Source organism: Periophthalmus magnuspinnatus, chromosome 24 (genome assembly GCF_009829125.3).
Source record: "Periophthalmus magnuspinnatus isolate fPerMag1 chromosome 24, fPerMag1.2.pri, whole genome shotgun sequence".
NCBI classification, from domain to species: Eukaryota; Metazoa; Chordata; class Actinopteri; order Gobiiformes; family Gobiidae; genus Periophthalmus; species Periophthalmus magnuspinnatus.
The window spans coordinates 10406060-10420364 of NC_047149.1; positions in this window are offsets into that span (position 1 = coordinate 10406060).

Sequence of the window (14305 nt, forward strand, 5' to 3'; positions counted from 1 at the left end):
GATTTGTATTTCATCGAACTCTTATCAGTTTTTGCATCTCTACCTGACCTTTGGCGGAGTCTTCAAAACTATTTATTTGAGCAGGTTTTGCCTTGGCCTTGTCGAGTGCTCAGGGACAGCGAGCGGATGATGAATGCCCTGCTTTGTTCTGCCTGAAAAAGCCCCATTCATCCGGAGATCAGCCGAGGAGAGAGCTGACAATACACGAGGAATAAATAAGACTCGCGCCGCATTGTCATATCTCCAGCGTCTGACAATAAAACCGCTTGATTCATTATACTCACAACAGCAGCATGCAGATTGCTTCAAAGTAATGCTGCTACAATGAGCCAGAGGAAATGCCTGGAAAGTGCACTATCTCCTTTCTGCCTTAGTTTTTCTTTTGAAATCAAAAACAGAAATGATCACAAAACTGAATAAAAAAGTTTGCATATTGTCATTACAAAGGAAACCACACACAGCCTATAGCTTACCTTTTGTTAAAGGCAATGCTAACGTTGGCCTTTCCTTCTCTCAAACTATAGTTTAGTTACAGGTGCTCTGGAAAGTCTGCCTTTTGCAGATATCAATGGATATGTTATTGCTTTGCCTGTAATGTTCCACAGTAAGGCATTAAATGTATATTCTCCATTGACACAAGCATACACCAGGGCATGGAAATTTGTAACAATGGTTATGTGGTTAAAATGGTTAATTTGGTGTTGCAATAAGGTGAATGAGGTGAATGTTTATGATGTATGGACATAAAACACAGAGGAGCTTCAAAAAATCTAACGTATGCTTCTGGGAATTGACATTTTGAGAGTGCTAAAGAAGACATTGCTCAAAAGATGTGATAGAAAAACATCAACTCTACAATAGTTAAGCCCTTATCTCCTCATGCCATCATTTCAATATCTAATGATCACATGCCTCAATAATGTATACAATTTTCAACTTAAGCAGAAATGGCACAGTGGTGTTGACGGGCCATCAACCTGGGGGCCGGTTCAACTTTGACCAAACATGTAGTGTCTTTCTATCACTGAACAGAACACTTCACTACATTACCCACTCCAGCAGAATGCATCTGTTGTTGCAACACCAGGGCATCCAGCTTTTTTTTCAAATAACCAATTGACTGTGGTTCAGATTAGTTCTTAATTAGAAAGACGAGAATAAAGGAAGATGTTGCAGCGTAGGTTTGGTGAAGCAGTGACCGGGAGCTTGTTGGCAGGTTTTCGTACGTCTGACAGCCCTGTACAGATGTGATGCGTCTTCTGGAGGTCACCCCGGGGTGCTCCAGCTGTCTGCCGCTGCTCTTCCACCCACTTCTAAGGTACTCAAACCAGGCCAGATGATGTGAGCCCCGGGCCACAGGCTCAAATGTCAAGTACAACCAAGTCAGAAAATGTTTTGATGACTTTTTAATGACTCTTTGCAGATGGGTTGGGTAAAATGAATTCATTGTTTTGTTGTCTTGTAATGTCGTTGTTCATTGTTCTCCATGGTCACTCAAAACACCTACACACATTTTTCATTTTTATCACTGCAATACATACTTTTCTGATTCTATTACCATGCTATATTGTGTGAAATCAACTTTTATGAGCTTTGACCTATGTAATAACCGTGTTCCCTCATTATTAGCACAAAGTTAGCACAATTATTTCATGCATGTTTTACTAATCCTGTATAGTCCTGCATTCAAGAAAATTTCAGTTTCCTGCCCCCTATCTCTATTCACTTCTCTGTAATTACTTGGGAATACAACAAGAAATCAGACTCTGGGTCACACATGTAGGGATAAAAAATGTCACATAATAATTTTTCAACTGTAAAAATATCCAGTCGATGAACATCATTCCATTATTAAGCCATTTTAAATCAAAATTACAGTTTACAATGTATGTTTTAATATGAAATAGGTTTAGTGTGGCCCTTACCAATGCTGATTTTAGAACTGTTGGGTTTGTTTTAAGATATTTTGGCTAATTCTTTTGAACAGGGACAGGTTCACTTATGATCCTATTTTGGGCTTCTTCAGCACTCTGCACTGCTATGCTGCATTAGCCAGTACTGTGGAGCTGTCACCTCAAACACAGTAGATAGTATGTGCCTCTGTGTGCGGGGGCTAAAAGAAGAAGCATCACTTCTCCTCCTTTTATCATATAAATTTACCATCAGACACTTTTACCCATTTTGGGTTCTGGCCTGTTCCATAATCCATAGCAGACATTGTCTTCTATTTTTGACCAGATTTGATGACTGAAGAATGTGACGATATACTCCCAGATAGGGGGCAAGAGTCACGTTTCCCTATTGATAACACTGTATAATATTTTAAGTGAAATTTCTAGTGACTAGTGATTAGTGACAATTTCAACAAAAAATGCATTTGAACTATACAGTTTTTAACTGCACCCCACCTGTATTAAATATTATTGGCCTATATGTTTATAGATGTCATTTGAAACACAGATCTGCTTGGTACACATTCAAAAACAGAATCATAAAACCTTTCTCTACCACTTTGAATCAGGCAAGATCTGGAGACGGGCCCCCAAGCCCTGAACGGCAGCAGTTCACTGCTCCAAGTTGCCCCAGCAGCACTTGATGGATGGACTGAAGATTGGGTCATATGCAGAGAATAGTATATCTTAACCTTAAGTGAAAAGAAACACAAAAGCAAATTTTTACTTTGAATAGCATTGTCTACTATTCTGTAAATTTGCAGATTTATGTTCAAAAACCAATTCCAAGTACTATATGACATCACACTGTACTGCCACAATTAAAGCCAGGTGTTTCTGATTAAAAACACAGTCCAACCTCCGACCCTGCAGCCAGGAGACCTTGCCCCTTCTCCCCCCTCACTCACTTGTTTAGTTCTTCAGGTACTGTACGTTAGCAGTATTTGAAATGCGTTTGTGGGCAGAGTTTCTGTGTTAAGTTCCACATTAAAGGAAATTTTTAGAGTGCCCTTTCATTTAACCCATATCTTCAATTCCACACAGCCAGCCTTTCTGGAGACACCTGGGAACGCTTCCTCAGATCTTGCTCAAGAAGAACTTAACAGCTCCACACATAAGACAAAGGGCCTTCTTTGCTCTGAGGCTGAGTGCACATGACTACACCCCAGAAGTCTCCTGTCTCTTCCCCGCTGTGACCCACATGAGAGCAAATGGAGTGTTCTCTAAACTGGAGCACCAAGCTTTGGAGCAGCACATTAATCCAAGAACTACCTCCACAATATCCAAGTGCTTTGTGGATCCCTCATGCTATCTCCAGCACTAGGTCTGGCAAATGGTCCAAAACTCATCCAGCCACTCAGTTTTAAATTAATCTGCATTTTAGATTTGAATGTCAGTGAACACCCCACTGCTTGTTATGAGAAGCATAGGTCAAATAGAATTTACAGTCTATAAGGGAGTGTATTGGGGTTTAGTAAAAATTTGTGTTCTATTTTTCTTATAACATATTAAAACAAATATGATGAAATGACATGAATATGCCTAGAAAAACTTATATATTTGTTTAAAGGCTCTGATTTTTACTGTCTTAAAGATATTTTTTTTATATGCGCTTTTCACAACTCTCAAAGACCAGTGTAGAGTTTTCCGGTGATGCTAACAACAACTAGCATGCTAACATGCACTTCCTGAATTTTGGACAATAATATGCTTTATAATTGGATGTAGACACCACACAGTAGAATTATTTTGACTTCAAGAGTTGCTTATACAATAACTGTACTGGAGCAAGGCAAATTTTGCTCAAACACTATGGAAATGATTTGATACAGGGCATTTAATTCCCAATTCAAATTTCACCTGCTGGTTTAGCATGGAGTGTGCGCTGTCAATCAAACCTGTTGCTAATGCTAGCGGGAGCAACCTCGGGGAAAGAAGGTGCTTCATTTATCTGTTATGAATGTTAATGATTTACCAACATTAGCCAAATAAAACTGCCAAGTAGATTGGATAATATAAACATCTTAAGCAGTTATGAAGAGGGAGGCGACATTTTTTCAAAACAAAGTTAATTGGAGCCAGAGTCGATGGAGCCGGAAGCGCGCCCCTGTTCTCTTCCTATTTGGAACGTGGTGGCTAGAAGGTTATCTATGTCCATTTATATATACAGTCTATGAGACAGTCTATAGTTTAACAATACAATTTGGAACATTCCAGACAAAGCAATACTATCTCCATGGAGACAAGCAGAAATCCTTAGAAATTTGCCCATCATCAGAAAAGTTACATAGCATTCCTTTGATTTGGATCACTATCACCATTAGGCTACGCTAAAAAAAAAGATCTGTTGAGTTTTGGATAGATCAGTTAGTATGGAGCAGACGTGAGCAAACTATGGCCCAGGGGCCACACACGGCCCTTTGGGCTTATTAATCCGGCCCACTGAACATGGCCAAATAATATTAAAATAGGTAAGGGTAAACCTTGTTCAAAGTTTTTCTACTGTTTTTATTTATTTGTTTTATATATATATATATATATATATATATATATATATATATATATATATATATATATATATATATATATATATATATATATATATATATATATATATATATATATATATATATATATATATATATATATATATATATATATATATATATATATATATATATATATATATACAAAACATCCAAAATTCCATAGTGTTGTTATTAAGTTTCACATGATGTCCAATTCTGACTTTAATGTTTGGTGAGGGTGTTTGAGAACCAGCACTTAGTCTGATTGGTCCTGTTTGAGACCCGGGCCAAGTCTTCACATTTAGCGTCCCTCCCGCGGCAGACCTCATCAGCCTGTTTCCGGTGAGAGAGGTGCTTACTGGGATTTATAGCCCCTTCCATGCTCCCATTCCCCCCAGGAGCCAGCACGTGTCACTTTTATCACATGCTCAAGTTGGAGTGAGAAGGTGAAATGTTAAGTGATGTTTCAGTTATATGCAGCCAGCTCACAGCACAGCCTTGAGTGGATGTACTTATGTATGGAGGGCTGTGGACTCAAACATCAACAGTCCAGTGGAGTAAGGGTCTGTACAGTATGAGAAAAAAAACCCACACCAATTCAGCATAAATTACACATACATGTCAGAACCAAATCAAAGCTAAAGTTAGAACTATTTTAAGTGTGCTACTTCAATAAACAGTCAGGTTCAGTCTTTCACTGTCACTTTTCTGGTGAATGGTCTGCCACATGCTTGTCTCTATGGAAATGGTATTGCTTTGCGTGGTTTGTTCCACACTATGGCATTGAGCTTATCTATCTCCATGGAGACAAGCCTCCAGGTCATGTGACAGCTCAAATTTGTGGTGAGTTAACCCTACTTGAAGCAAGAATGTCTGTTTTTCACTTTAATTAAAGATAAATTCCAAGTAAAGGAATATGCAGATAACCATGGCATACCTTACATAGCTCATGATCTTAAGAATCTCAAAAATGTTGAAAATGATTGTGCACTAATTGAGCACATTTCAATCTACACTAAAAACTGCCGCTGATTGTTCTTCAATGGACAGACATGGTTGTAGGGCAAATGCCTGAAATGCCTACGCTTCTATTTTAAAACATAACACAACAAGGAGAGCTGTATCATTCTGCCCACAAGCTCTTATACAAATATTACCAACGTCATGAGCACACACACTTCCAAAAATATTCTATTATTATTGTTTGCTGTACGACATTTGAACCTTTCTGTGTCTGCACCAAGTCAACCGTGCAGAAATTAATATGATACATGTGCTGGCCTTTTAAATGCTGATGCAGAGTAAATCTATGGAAACCCTGTCTCTATCCATCACGGTTATGAGAAGCCTAACAGTGTCCAATGTGCCCTTAAATGAATATGACCGATATGTTTCTTTTAATACTATTGATTTACGAGGGCCTTTCTGGACGTTACTGTGGAAATGATGCTGGTCAGCAGGTTGGAATGGTCTAGAGGTCAGGGGTTGTGCGAGTTTTGCCAGGTTAGTCCATAACCCACTCCTAAGTGTTCAGTCACATCACAGAGCAGACATAATGACCCAGAGAGCGATGTCCCACTGCTCCAATAACAGCTGACAGACACACAGGAAAGATGACATGCTTCTATATATTTCAATGTGAAGTCTCATCCAAGCTCACATAAGATGCTAATCAGATTTTTTTTTTTTATTTTTTTTTTTTTAGCATGGTAATTTTTTTTTGTTTTCTCAATAAAAAATATACATGGACCCAATTCTGTTTGAACATGTCAGCTCCTCTTCGTCATGCTCCATCCTCTGCTCATTCTATAGACTGTATATAGATACTTCTGTAATACTATACTTCTGCGAACTATATCAACTCCAAGAAGGGACGTTACCCTTTAAATAGTGGATGGCCTAGTGGTTCAATCCTCAACCACAGTTTGAAACAAGCAAAAAGAAATAAATCTTATATTTAATTTATTTATTTTTACCAGGTAACCCAGTGTTGGGCAAAACTGACAACAATGAATATTTTAATATTTTAATCTCAGGATATGTTCAGTCAATAGAATTGTTGCTGTGGTTTCAAGTATCACACAAAATGAAAATAGACTCTAAGATTAACAGTAACAAGTGCTGAAATAACCCTGTTTGAAAGATTATCTCATAGATTTGAAATAGAAAAATTCGAATCAAGACACTCTACTAAATTTTAATATCTAGCATATCATCAAAACACCAAAACAAAACCTGTGACATTATCAATTTTTATTTCCAGACTATTAATTTGGATAAAGATTGCGATAAGAATCTCTACCTCTGCTAATAGACTGCTTCAGTGACATTGAAGAATGGGTCAAATGCAGAGGAAACATTCCCTTATTTATGTTAAAAACTGTTCCGTCTGTTCATATACCCTGTCATGCGGTTTCTTGTGTCCAGCCTCACTGTTCTGAGTTTGGAGAATTAAGGACCAATAGACAGAGAGAACACTATTTCCAGCTCTTTATCTCTAAGTTCACAGAAGGTCACGAGCAACACAGAGGCAGCTCACCAAACGATGCTCATGTCCCAGTAGAGATAACCCAGGGGTCAATCACGCCTGTTTATTCTCCACTGTCCACTGCACAAGATCATTATTCTGTAAACATCACCTTAAATGCAGTCACTTTGTCGACCGCATAGAAGTATCAAAGTTTAGATTGCTTCTTGAAGTGCGTCTGACTTTGAGCAAGAGGCATTAAAAAAGCTATTGCCACAGATTGCCACAGATTGCTTGCTAATAGCAGATAGAGGAGGGGTGCAGAACGCGGCTGTGACCGATCATATCCTTAAAAAGTGCTTGTCTGCTCGTGCATGTTATTAAAGGAGTTGAGGAGAATCCCCAGGACATGGAAGACAGCATCTGAGTGGAACCATGTCCTCAAAGCTCTAACTTATTAGTGTATGTTTGACATTCATAAATCAAAATGACGCCCTGCTCAAATCCTGTAGTTCCAGGGATATGCACAAGATCCTCATTTCAGCATCACTTGACCAAAGACACACTGTAATATCTGTATTAACATTTCTGGTGGAGGGTCTGCCACCTGCTTTTCTCCTTTGCTAAGAACGGTCCAGAGTGTAGCATTAACTCATGTAGCTGTATAGGCAATGCCACTCATAGCAAGATTTGAATTAATGCAAGATGGAAGTTTAATGTCATACTGTGGAACATTTCAGATAAGCTGTAATATCTCCAAGGTGAGTAGTGGACCTACCAGCAGAAAAAAATCATTAGTCCACCTTTAAGACAGCCCCACTGCACATTTCAACTTTCATTTTTTCGATGATGCAGTAAGTTTAAAACAACGCGAGTAGTTAAAGTGAAAACTGCAGGTCAAAGTGCAGATTGTCAACACTGCTAGCTCAGCCCTTGTTATCTTGGCCTACATCATCTGAGGTATAATACTCCCTACAACAAAAGCATAGCCAGACTTGAATGGACAATATCACAATGAGCTGAGTGTGCAGGTGTCTGCTTCTTGTACTGATGGTAACTGCACATATCTGGTTAAACACACTGGCAGCTTCAACATTTACATACATAAAGCTCACAAAACAATAACCATGAAGCTCAAGCCTGACAGCTCTAGCAGGACGTCTGCACACAGCACTGGCTTTGTGTTCTTCAATGGGAAAGATGTTCATACTTGACAGTCTGTGCAGGCTGAACATGACAAACATGAGCTTTTCTAAAGTAAAACAAATTTGAAAGTACAAACTGACTCTTTTTTTCTGAACCTTCAAACGACACATAATTGCGGTTTGTATAGTGCAGTTTTTAAACATGCATAGGGCGAACTGCGCTTAAAGTGTCCCTGGCTTTAGAGTTCTAGTCTCATGATTCTTTTTACAATTCACTGGCAACTTCAATTTATTCCACAACAACAGGAAAACAAAGAATCGCTTAGGTGCATAGAATTTTTTATAAGAGCATTTTCACTTCCTCTGTCAAACAAATTTGAAATAAACACTTATCAAAACCACTTTCTAAACGTGACTGACAGATAAACCTTTCATTCAGTTAAAAATGTGTCAAATGCATTATGTGCCTGAATCTGGTGAAGACGCAAGGACTTGAAAAACAAGCAGGAGTGTTTCAAATGCTTACATTGACAGTTGAACCAAAATGACAGAAGCAGCAGAGGTTGGCAAAGGTAATAAACTCACATTAATATTTAAGGGCTCTGCTCAGCCCTGCCCTCGGCCTTCCTCTCCAATCTGACACATACAGACTGCTCACTGTCAACAGCATAGCTCCTAAACTAAACTTATATATCAGTCCATAGTTTGTGCAATTCCTCTATGGAGTCTATAATTTTCTAATTCAAAGGTTACAGTTAAGGTAGACTTGTCCAGCTCTTACACTAGGCTTGGTTAGAATGACTTTAGCAAGAGTATTTTACTTACATGTTTTGGATTCACTGTGCTAGTCCCATGTCTGCATAAATGTACCAGCTAAAGAGGACAGACGTACGTGCTTACTTTAATACCAGTTTTATTAAAATACTTCTGACGACCAATCAGCACCTTTCTTATCCTTGTAACAATCCAGAATAAGATGTTATATGCTGAGATATGCCTAATAAGACTATTACCCGCCACTCAAAGTGAAGAGCTGGCAGGAAGGGGAATAGCTAATTGCTTTAATTTCCCCCAGGTTATTTTATGGAGGACATAACTGTCCTGTTTCCGCTCCTGAAGAGGTCCTTCTGCAAAAATGGTCAAATTGCAGCACTTATTTGAAATGAGCCTAAGTTGTGTGCAGGCGAGGAACTGCCTCTTGACTCCAATGGCCCATTAGCCCATGTCACATCCGCTCTCTGATTCCAAGTGATCCCCAGCAGGAGCAGTACGATCAAAGGACCAGACGCCAAGGATTTGTGTGCGTTCGGGGCATCTGGCACATGCACAGTGGCTTGACAGTTCAATATGTTCATGTTTGTGTTGGTAAAAGTAAGTAAAATAAAAGTATGAATGTATAGTTGTTTTGTTTTTTGTTTGTAGGCATGGCTTCTGGGTGCTATGGTTTTAATGTTATGGCTACTCGCAACATGATGTTAATTGATAAATATGAAGCTACTGTAAAACAAATTTTGTTGGTTTTAGCCCCCTTGAGCAAGACACTTCACCATGCTTGTGTGAATGTTATGTGTAACAAATTGATGGTGTTTGGAGAAGTTATTGGCACACATTGGCAGCCAAACAGGAAACCCTGCTGTAGTTTTAATAAGAGAACATTTAGCCTTCCCCAAAAGTGTATTTTGTGGGAACTTTTAAATATTGGCAAAAACAAGACCTAGCACATCATCTTTGCCTTCACTTCTCTTTCAACCTTGACAAAGTCCATCCAGTTTTACTCTCAGTGGAATGACAAGTTAGTAGGTCCTATGGAATATAGATCAGTGCTAATGTGCTCATATATTATACTGCGGTGTTTTGTAATGGCGTGTATCCATGGTGTCAATGGCTGTGTTAAAGTGACAGCAGTGATCGGGCTAAATGATGACTCCAGTGATGGTCTCCACCATCGGTAAAGCTTCACTCTAATACCGCTAATGGCCACTGTGGTAATTGTAGCACATTATACGTAAGGAGCGGCCGGGTGGATCTTACACTGGGCTTGATTTATGCCTGGTTTTATGGACATTCACAGGTTGTTGTCCAACTTGACTCATTTTCATAATAGTGCAGGACAGGGCTGACTTAATGGGCAGCATTAGACACGAGCAGCAGTGTTTGTAAAGGTGCTGGTGGTGCACGCGATCGCAGCAGGTGAATTATTTATGATGCTCAGATGCTCAAAGCACAAGCTCATCACAGTGCATTTTCTGAGCTTTCTGAGACGGAAACACTGGGCTCTTTGTTTGACACTTAACAAAACTACTTTATGTCATGACACACCCGAATAAGTGTATCATTATAGGATTAACAAACAGACAAGAGTTGCTTTACAGAAAGTTCAAATTGCTTTGCAACTAGATGCATTTCTCATTCACTCTTCACTCACACTCTGCTTTACTACAGCTGCCCCGAGGCATTTTCACAGGGACATTGCCTGCCAATATAGCTACCACCAAATCTGTCAAGCAAGGTGTGCTTTAAGGAAAAAATTGTGATTGAATCATGAACTTTTTGAATACAAAAATGTCTTCAGCATTTTCACAAACTAAAATAGTGATTTAGGACAGAAACACCAATTTCCAAAAGTATCCTAAAAATTTAAAGGAGCTTGCCTGAAAAGAGCATCAGGTGATGCCAGTAAGCCAAGTTACGGGTCAGATCTGTGGAGAGGCGACCCCACTCATCACTGTTAGAATTCAAGTATTTGAAGGTATTACAACCTAACCTAACCCACACCAGACTGACATGCTGTAGCACTCTGATTTAGTTCTAAACATCAACACTTGCTGGAAGTGATTGGGAAAAACCTAAAACCATGGCAAATATTAGAATGTGATGCAATCACAAGCCAAGAAATCAAACTTTTGTTAAATCCATCTGAGAGAAAACCACAGACATCTTCCCCAGCCACAAACACACAAAGCATCTATGTTCTGCACATGTTTCAAAAACAAAATAGTCCATATTTCTGATCAAATAGGCTGAAGTACGTCCAGCCGGGTTGTCATCTTTGGTTTGGTTTGTTTGGGTGCTTCACCTTTGGCTTTCAGTCCAAACCACAATGCTGCCCTGTGATTGGACCGAACCATCGGTGGTTTGGACAATCACAGCAGCAGGAGCTCAGTCAGATGGGTTCTCTGTTCTTTGAACTCAGCAAATATCGCAAGATCTCGCTGGCCAGGTTATTATAAAGCCGCATCATTGAAAAGTCTCCATGGACTCGAGCAGGTGGCAAAACCCTCCACAGGAAAAGTTACACAGTGCAGCTTTAAAGTACTGTATACCTACTATATTAACTAGGCTTAATTTTATCCAAAAGGCCAAATGGGCTAAATGTAAGCCTAATTATTGTAAGTCTGATATTATTATTCATAAAATAAACAAGACTGGCTCCTGATCCCCCCTCCCTCGTCCAGACCACGCCTCTCGCGCGCCCCGTCCTCTTCACATCATCACTCCTCCTCACAGTCAGCTTCCACTGGAGCCCAGAGCGCACAGCATGCTTCTCGGATTGCGTCTCTACTGTATCGGAGACTGTCCACGGTTCGCGGACATGAAGGCAACACCGTGACCAACACCGTGACCTCCACCAAGAGGAGAGAGACGAGACAAGAGAGACAGGAGAGGTGGAGGTGAGCACGCGCCGATCCGGTGGATGAACAGATTGAATTTTATAAGAAAATTTGATGGCTGGAGTAGCAAATTAGATCTATAAAACGGACAAATTAATAGATGAACGACAGTCAACCAGGATGATTCCGGTTCGTGCATTTTGCAGACTTATAAAACTTTCAAATGATAAGATTTGGAGTTACTGGATTTATGCAGTTTTAGCTATTTCAGCACTGTGCCTTCAAATAAATTGACTGTATCACGATGCAGGCAACTTTGGCTCTGCGCAGCTCGTGGTAGGTTAATTTTTATTGTACCTAGATGAAAATAAGTGAACTTTGTAGATGTTTGTGGCAGTGCTAATTTTAGACTCAAGCTTAAGTACTTTCCACTTTAGACTTCATATCAAAAGATTGTACAGTAGACGTTTTGGAAGCTTAAAGTTAGTAAGCTCTAAAAACATCCTTAGAAATGTGTATCTTGACTAGTAGCCTTTAGTAGTAACTTTCTTTTTTGCTGTTTGAGGTATTATCAGTGCAATTCTAGTTAGTTTTACATGTACGGGCTATAGTTAATTAATTTATTATAATATATTTGATTTTGTTTCCATGGCCTATGTCTGCTCCTCCCTGCAGACATCCATCACGGAGCCAGGTGACAGGTGCTATTTTCAGAGCGCTGCCTGTCATCATTATTCTGCATTACACTCTAATAAAGGTTTATTAGTGAAGAGCCTACAGCAGAGAGGAGGCGCAGTCAGGCACAGTGGCATGTATCATCAGAGCGGAGCCTGAACTAAGCTCATTCATTTGTCACCAGAAATGTAGCCTACAGTTAAGGGCATAAATGATTCATATCCTGCATATGGATCTGTTACTGAATGTCTGTCTGGAAATGTCAAACAAATAACAAATTACACTGGTGGTAATGTTATGAAGACTTGAAGCATTATTTATTAAGACACTAAAGACATGACATTGCAGTTAGGGATGGGTGATATGGAAAATCCTATCACATATTTCTCGGGCGGCAGTCAACAAAAGAAATTCTGCCAATCAATTAGTCATTTAAAACAGGGGAAAATCTCTCAAAAGTTCAAACAAAAACAAAAAAAAACTATTTATGCAGAAAAAAGTACAAGGAAACAATGTATTTATATTAGACAGATTAAATTTCCTTTTTACATATAAATACCAAACAATACCAGAGCTACATATTTCATTGTGCCAAAAGCAATAAGTAGGCTACTCTGTGTAGTGTCTTGAAATCTGCTTCTTCTAATAGTATAAACTCTACTGTCAACAGCATATATCTATGTTTTGAGAATAGAGCTGTATGTAACAATTGCCAAAACATCACTGGGTCAGATCATAATTTGATTTTATATCGTCATATTGCCGCCCAGCCCTAACTGCAACTGTTGCTTTTAGATATACTTGAGAGGTATGTCTGCAGGGGATGGCACAGTTTGGAGAAGTAGTAGTTGGCTCTCCTGCCTCACTGCAAAAAGATTCTTTCCTGTACTTTTCTGCACAGAATTTGCATGTTTCTCCCCGCTTTTAGGTGAGTTCTCTCCAGGTGTCTCCCATCAGCCCAAAACATGTACTAAGTTAAAGTTATCCTCCTGATCTGGTTCATGAACTGGAGATGGGTCCTCGGGCATTGAACTCTAGCAGGTTGCCCAGGCACTATTGAAGGATGGGTCAAATGCAGAGAACAAAGTATACCTTCCCAGTCAGGAGCAGATCTAAACCAGGCTGTTGATGTTGTGTGACTGTGGATGTGTGGTGGAGCCCAGTGTGAACAAACGAGACCATCCCTTTCTGCTCTGTGTCCACTGCATCCATCAGCGCTCGTCTGTGACATGGACACTTATTAGATTTCACTCACGTTTGCCTTTGCACTGGCTCTAATTGAATGCATCCAGGATCCAGGCAGACACACCCACCAACATGACCTTGGCTTGTGCTCCAACTCCAGTCAGTGTGTTCAGGGCCTGCAGGAGGGGGCATGGAGAGCTACTACTACTTTAGGATTAAACTGCCTCCCCATGATTTTATCTCATATGGCTCAGCTGCAATAAGTAAATATTCTAAACAAACATTACTAGATAGTGGTTAGTATATGTATAAAAATGCATAGATGTAAAGCATATAGAACATTTACAGTAACTAAGACAAAATTCTTAATTAAAAGTATATATTATATATATAGTATTGAGCCCAAAGACAGTTATTAAACAATAAGTAAATGACAATATGTCCAAATACCTTTACGAAATGCATTATTACAAAATATAATACATGAGTTGTCATTTTTATATCAAAGATACAAAATTATCCAAACAAAAAAGAATTCAGCCATAGATCAGGCATAGTCAATGGTTACCTTGAATACTTCCTGATTTGTTTGCCCACCAATTAGATAGTTTGTTAAAACCCCACCTGGCTTAAGCACATACTACTATTGTGTCCCTGGCCTAATAATAATAAAATAAATATGAAATAATATAATACAAGATATAATATAATTTAAAAGAAAGTACTATGATTTATTTATGAT